Genomic DNA, 7,652 nt, shown 5'->3' with positions numbered 1-7,652 from the left:
GTAATGGTGCCATCCAACTTAGTGTCCTTAGCAAACTGAGAAAGCTGAGGGTTATGCCGAATGATGGCATCTACTGCGCTTAGCCCGACTGCCATAGTCCGTAAATCCTGTGACTGGGCAATGCGGTCGAGCAGACTCACCATCCGCATCATCTCGGCGTTGAACTCCGAGGAAAATGAGTCTGCGGGGTCCATGTTCTGGTCGCGATCTTCTGTTATGTGAAGGCTGTGTGCAGGCAGAAGTGGTAGTAGGAGGACCCAATGTGCAGACACTCAGAGGCGGAACATGAACTCAAAAGTAGTGATGTGACATTCTGTATCGAGGCTTCAAAGCTTGTGTCGAGTAATTGAGGGGGCGTTTCTGCGATGAGCGTATCGAGGCTTGCTTGATTTATGGGAGGAGCTGAAAATGATGACGTCCGAAGCCTCGCTGCCCGGCTTTACCACGTGACTGGTTCATGAAGTGGTTCGAACTTTGCCGCGAGCTATGACAGCGATATAAACCCCTCAGACTTCATTCAAAATGTAGGTGTTTGATGGAGAGTTGCGGTTAGTGAGAGTTTGGAGACAGTTTGGAGACAGTTTGGAGGTTTATGAGAGTGAGGAGAGAAAGTCAGAAGAGAATGGAGCCAGCTAAGAAGAGGAGGATGTCCTCCCCTGTGTGGGAACATTTTGATTTTATTCCTCCCAACAAGGTATGTAAATTTCTACAGAAGATGTATTTTCATAATACTGGTGGTGCAATACAATTTATGTTAAGCGGCTTTACTTTTGTACAAGGTGAAGTGTTTGCTATGTGCCAGGGAGCTGGGATATAACAACAACACCTCATCCATGCTTAGGCGCTACAGAGCTTTGCATGAGAATAGGGGGAACACTAATTGTGGAGCAAGACCAGGTGAACCATCAAATGCCATGATAATATAGCATGCTGTAATGTTACTAAATGATATAACAATATTATACAAGTGTAATAAGTTATGTGTGTGATATTTATATTTGTGCTTTTTTGTTGTTGTCTTTCCTCAGGAGAACAATCTCAAATAGATGAAGACCTGGTTAGCATGGTGATGGAGGACTCCCAGCCATTTAGCATTGTGGAGGACAAAGGATTTAAAAGATTTGTTAAATCATTAAATCCTAGCTATGTTCTCCCCACTAAAAAGGTCATAAAAGCAGTGAAAATTTAGTTTTTACAGAATAAAATGTGAACAGGCAGGACTGAGGCTCAAAGCCTCAGTGTGTAGCTGTCCATACCTCAACGTTACAAAAGCACAACTACTGTCCACACCCCAACCACACCTCACCTCACTGTATATGATCATTTCCATTTTAAGCATTTCCAAATGATCATTTTCCATACTGCCAGTATAAATATACAAAGTATGCTGCCATCACTACAATATAGATGTTTTACACACTCCTTTTGTTGTTGACATTTACAGGCTGTGTGCAAAAGGCCACAGTCTTCAAATTCATGTCAACTAATATTTTTACATCCAGTAGATGTCCTACTAGAGCAAATGAAGCTTCAAGACACTTTGCGCTGGGGTGAACCAATTGGATGAAAAGCTTCAGTGCGTCATGAAGCTTCATCTGCCCATCACTACTCAAAAGTGTAACAAAACTAGGAATACAAAATACACTTACACAGCCAGAACACACAGCTAGATAAGGGTAGATTGTGACACGGAGACAGAGAAACACAGGGCTTAAATACACAGAGGGAGCAATCAGGGAATGGGTAACAGGAGGGAAACATAGCTGGGGCAAATCAGGACTAACGAGACAAAGGAAGCAAAATCAGATGCATTTACATGAGACACGGACTTAGAAAGTAAAACAGGAAACATAACACAGAGACGAGAACTTGACAAGGGGATACAGCTGACAGGGGAGACAGAACAACTAGAGAACACAGAGACATAAACCATAAGACAGAACTCAAAGAAACCAAAGACTAGAAATAATATAATAAACTCAAAACCCTGGGTCAACGACCCAGGCATCCTAACAACTGTGGATGTTTGTTCACACACACTCCCTCCACAATGTTTGGAACCTTTGTCAGTGAATACAAAGGTTTAGCTTGGTGTTTGTAGAGTTGACTTTTTACTCTCATAATCTTCATTTGACAAGTGGTAAAACTGTAGTTGTAAAGAAATACAAAATAGAAAAACTAATCTGATTTACATAAATCCTGCATTATGAAATAACTCAAAATAAGATTTTGCATCTTTCTATTAACTTGAGCAGCAGTAATGATCATCAAAGCAAATGCTTTTTAATACGTACAAATCGACCTTTATGAGCTACAAATAAAATGTATTTTTTTAACAACTACTGTTATTTATGCTTTTTTAACATCTTTGTCATGCAATATATACAGTTATGCCTGAACAATGTTTCAAAGATGGCTGTGGGCAGGGGCGATTCTAGGATTAGAGCTTTGGGGGTGCTGAGCACCCAGAGAGCTGCCCAACTATGGACTGGTTCTTATATAGCGCTTTTCTACTCTTCTGAGCACTCAAAGCACTTTACACAACTTGTGCATTCACCCATTCACACAAGCACATTGTTCTAGGTGCTTTCTAAGTAACATTCACACATTGCATCGGTGAGCAATTTGGGGTTAATATTTTGCCCAAGGATATTTGGCATGCAGACTGGGGGAAGCCAAGAATCGAACCACCAACCTTCCGATCTGTAGATGACCTGCTCTACCACCTGAGCTACAGCCACCCTACAGCCAACCAGGCAAGATAAACTTTACACGTCACGATGATACTTCTTCCCTGTCAATCCCTGCATCCTTAAATGTCTCCAGTTGTCCCAAGTTCTCTATGACTGTCTCCTTGGTGCATTTAAACCCCTGTTCCTCCCTGTCCTCGTCGTCTGTTGTCTTCTTCTCCGTTATCAGTAATCATAATTTTACCATCTCTGTGCAAGTCTGCAAATTTCTTTATTAAATCATAAGATAAATTCATCAAGTCTCTCTGTGCCTGGGTCCTCATCACAAAACATGACATCACTGTTTTGTACATTTTAACAATTTAATCCCACATTTGTGAAAGAAAAACAAAACACCTATTTGAAAAGTCTGTAACAAAACCATCAAATCTGATAAAGGTTATTTAAATGCTGCAAAAGAAGAATGGATTGGAATAAAAAAAAAAACATATCCTAACCTTAATTACTGCGGGAGAATAATAAATGATGCTCATAGTGAGTAAAAAGTAAACTGACTGCATTTTTTGGACAGAGATTCACTTTTAATGTGTATGTATAATATAATACAGATACATAAAAAACACTCCCAAAACAGAATAAATTATTACAAATAAATTATTACAAAATATTAATTAAAAAAACTATAAAAATGGAGGCAACTTTGCCTGTGGTACAATGTATACAATGTATGAAAAAATCTTTACTGCAGATACTAATTTTACTAATTTAATAATACTAATTTTGTGTTGTAAGATTTATGAGTTTCATGCTTTCATAGTGGTACTTGGGAGAGCTTGACATTTTTATCAGGTAGTACACACTGTAAAAAGTTTGAGAAACACTGAAAAGGTAAGTGTCCTTTTGGAAAACATTTAAAGCTGCTGTACAGAATCTTTTGAAACAAGCTTAAAACATTTTTAGAATATAAACAGAGCACTCTGCTTCTCTTTACAGCTCCTCACTCCACCAGGGCACCATTTGGCACTTTCTGATAGTGTGCAAATGTGATGTACGTACTGCGTAGGGCTGGGTATCGTCACTGATTTCTAGAATTGATTCGATTCCGTTTCACAAGGTCCTGAATCGATTCGATCAACGATTCGATTCGATACAATTCAATTCGATTTGATTCAATTCAATTTGAATCTGGGAAATTTTGCCTCAGACAGTCAGAAATATTATAATTCAAATCAGTACGTTTACATATTTTTGTATCTATAAAAAGGAAGCTGACACTTGCGAGACTTTATCAAAGGTGTGAGCATCACAGCAGATACCTTTGTGTCAAAGTAGCTGAAGATAAAACACAGAAAAACATGAAGGTGGTTTTCCTGGGATTTTTAAAAAATATTCTGCAGTACATCAAAAACGAAAGAAAAACATTAATCAACATATGAACATTACCTCTGAAGTTACAGCGGTTTTATTAGAGACACGGCTAAGCATTTTGTATTTTGCATAATTTTAAAAAGTTTAGATTTGTTCAGTATTGAACGGCAGAAATTAGGTTTTCTTTTCGGAAGTAAGTAAAAGGAAAAAAAAAACATCGGCCGACAGCGCTGTAAATAACGGTAGTCTTGTGCTTAACAAGCAAATGAATAATGCAGAAAACAAATTTCGGGGATAGACGGGAAACTGTTCTTGAAGTACAGAGAGAGAGAGAGCTGTGCATGAAGTGTGATCTTATTGTGGTGGAAGCAAAACAGCAAAAGTATGACAATGTTTATGTGAAGCTTAGTTTGGATCTTCTTTTGCTGCTGGTTCAGTCAATATTGTTTGGAGAGAGATAAAACGAACAGCTTTAGAATCAGCGCAAAAAGGGCGTAAACACAAAGCGCGGATCCGCCGAAACATCTGAATCAGCGAGCTGTCAGCTTTCAGCCCCGACCGTGTCCGTGCCGTCGGGTGAGAAAGGCGACATCTCACTGATTCTGATCCGCGGTCCGCTCTTTGTGTTTACGTCTTTGTGCAGAAGCCATGTACCTGCTCTCATTTACTGTTTTAAATGTTTGGTGGTTGTCAGAATTTTGTGACGTTTCACCTGAGATTCTGGAATTTTGGGAAAAATACATTTATATAAAAAAAAAATCGATTCAGGATTTTAATGAATCGATATCACGTTATCCAAGCCAGAATCAATTTTAATCAATGAATTGATTATTAAAATCCACCCCTAGTACTGCGGCAGTCATACAGACAACTGGACGGTCCAAAAGTTGGCCTACCTATTACTGGCTGAGGTTTTAGTAGAGTTGTGGCTGAACTACATAAAAATATATCATTAATTTTAATCTCCCCAATCAATGATAATGTTATGTTGGAATGTTGTTAAAGAGGGTCAAAAATGTTTCAACCCAGTTTTTTTTTATTTAGCAGATTCTGTATAGCACCTTTAATATAGGGGGAACACAACTTCCAGGTTTTTTCTCTTTGTCAGTTTAACAGTTTCTGTTTTGCCTGTCACTGTTCCCCTGTCTGTTTTCTTACCTGGTTCTTACTTTCCCCTCACATTCCCCTCTTTCCTCTCTCCCTCTTTGGACTGACAATCATACACAAATAGATTGCATACAATTAGATGAAAAATTACATTAATATAAAAAAATACTATTAAGATCACTAATGAAAAAGTCCTCTCTCAGTGTACTTTCAACCAAAAGGCAAATAACCAAACCACATCTAATAAAAGATATAATTATTCAAACACTGATCCAACATTATTCCTGATTCACGGATCATTTGATTTTACACTTTTACTTGAATGTGGCTCCTGTTTTTGAAAAAAACTTCCTTATATCCCTTATAAACCTGGCTGTCTCTCTGTACACACACACAACAGGAGTTATAAGGTTAATGGGCATTCAGTCAGTTAGCTAGTTAGTATCCATTTCTAACAGGACAGTGGTAACAACTTTAGGCTACGGACAATTTTAAGTTTTAGATTTTAAATAGGCTGTATACATTTCAATGGGAGCAACAGGACGGTCAAATGTCGCTGATTTTACTACAGAGCAGGACGGATTGTAGGGTAGCCAACATTGTCGGAAAACACGTTTTCAACACTGCAGGTTACCTGGTGTAATGTTTTTCAGCTAAAAAGAAACATGGTCTGACTCCTTCCTAACTATATAAAGAGTAACTGAAGGTTAAATGTAGCTAGTTTTAAGCCAGGCACTTACACATCCACTCAGCTGCGTCTCAGCCACCATCACTCTGGCAAAAAGGACGCTAGAGCCAGAGTAGGGGAGAGCTGGAACAAACCATTTTGGGAGGGAGGGGGGGTTATCTATACTTTTGTTGTTAAAATGTTACGTCTCAACCAAGTACTGTATGCTTTTTATATTTTTAGTAGTGTGTCACACAAACAGCAAATATTGTCAAAAAAAAAGTCGAAAAAGTAAGAAATCTTTGGGGGTGCTTTGATTCATGCCCCAAAAATGGGCTAAAATCGCCCCTGGGTGGAGCTCCAGGACAACGGAAAGACACGTGACCGTCACAGCGGAGTGGTACAAAGCCCTGCACTGCACTATAGATTACATTAGATTAGATGAAACTTTATTTATCCCTCGGGTGGGTTCCTCCGGGAAATTCAGTTTCCAGTAGCACAGCACCAACAGAAGTTGCAGAATGTGAGCAGAAATATACCATATATACACATTTATAAATACAGAGAATGCAAAAGGGATAAATAGAATAAATAGGAATAAGAATACAAGGGAACGGCACATTTTAAGTATTGTGAGTCTATTACACCGTTGGATATTAACAAAAACTATTGCACAGTGAAAAGGCACTACAGCTACTTGTTCCCCCTCCTCTGTCCCCGTTTCCCCCCCAGCGAGGAGTTAAACAGTTTGTTGGCGTGTGGGACAAAGGACTTGCTGGTCCTTGACTTTGGGAGAAGCAACATGTCACTGAACAGACTCCTCTGGTCAGTAGCGGTTTTTGATACGGGCGACACGTTTGCGAGGTGCGCCTGCTGCTTGCGGCACCGGGAGGAGAGGGCGGGGCGGCGGGGGATTCTCTAGCTGGCTGGAGCAGCATCTAATAACCAACTCGCAAAATAAAACAAAATAAAAACAAAACAACAAACACGAAAACACCAGACATTATGATACAGACTTATAATTTGCACCGATGTTTTTTCAAAATTCTTTATCCCTCGGTGCGCCTGCTCGCTGCTGAAGTCAAAGTAAACTTTATTGTCATCTTCGCTACATACAGTCCAGTATATAGAGAGACGAGACTAGGCTCCAGTTACAGCAGTGCAAGTAAACAAACAATATATATAAGAAGAGTAAGAAAATAAATATACACTTTAGGGACCAGGGGTAAAGGGATCAATAACAATTTAAAATTTATAATTTACAGTTTGATGATTTAAAGTCTCACACACAACCCGTCGAAAGGGGAGGGGGCCGGCTGCTTCCAAATAGAGCACATTTCATTCATAATGATGTAAATCCAAGTCCATTATGTATTCATGATTTGAATCCTAGGTTGTGTGAAATCCCAGAAATAAACCTTAGACAAAGCAAATCTGTGAACTAAGGTGTAGGTCTATTAGGTTATGTTGTGGTGATCCTCGTGTTGGGGGATTTGTGTTCATACTGGAGTGCAAAATTAAAACCAATGGAAGATAGAAAAGAAAAGTTCAAAGCCATCAGGTCCTCAGTTTAGAAAAAAGGGAAAACAAGAGGAGGAGAAACGAGCAAAAGATACAGGTAAGCAGATGTGTCATTGGATAATGGCAGGTCATCCTGAAACAATCAGAATCAGAATACTTTATTAATCCCTAAGGAAATTATGTGGGTTACAGTTGCTCCAAAAAGAAATGGTAAAAATACTAACAGTAACAGACTAAATTCCAAACAATACATTATGTTACAGATTTTAATATTAATTAGTCCTTGTTAATTGTTGATT

This window comes from Rhamphochromis longiceps, linkage group LG5, assembly GCF_057381845.1.
Source record: "Rhamphochromis longiceps isolate RC_006_pf linkage group LG5, R_longiceps_female_GT1.1, whole genome shotgun sequence".
Taxonomy (NCBI): domain Eukaryota; kingdom Metazoa; phylum Chordata; class Actinopteri; order Cichliformes; family Cichlidae; genus Rhamphochromis; species Rhamphochromis longiceps.
The sequence above is the reverse complement of the archived record's forward strand: the minus strand, read 5'-3'. Positions refer to the sequence as shown.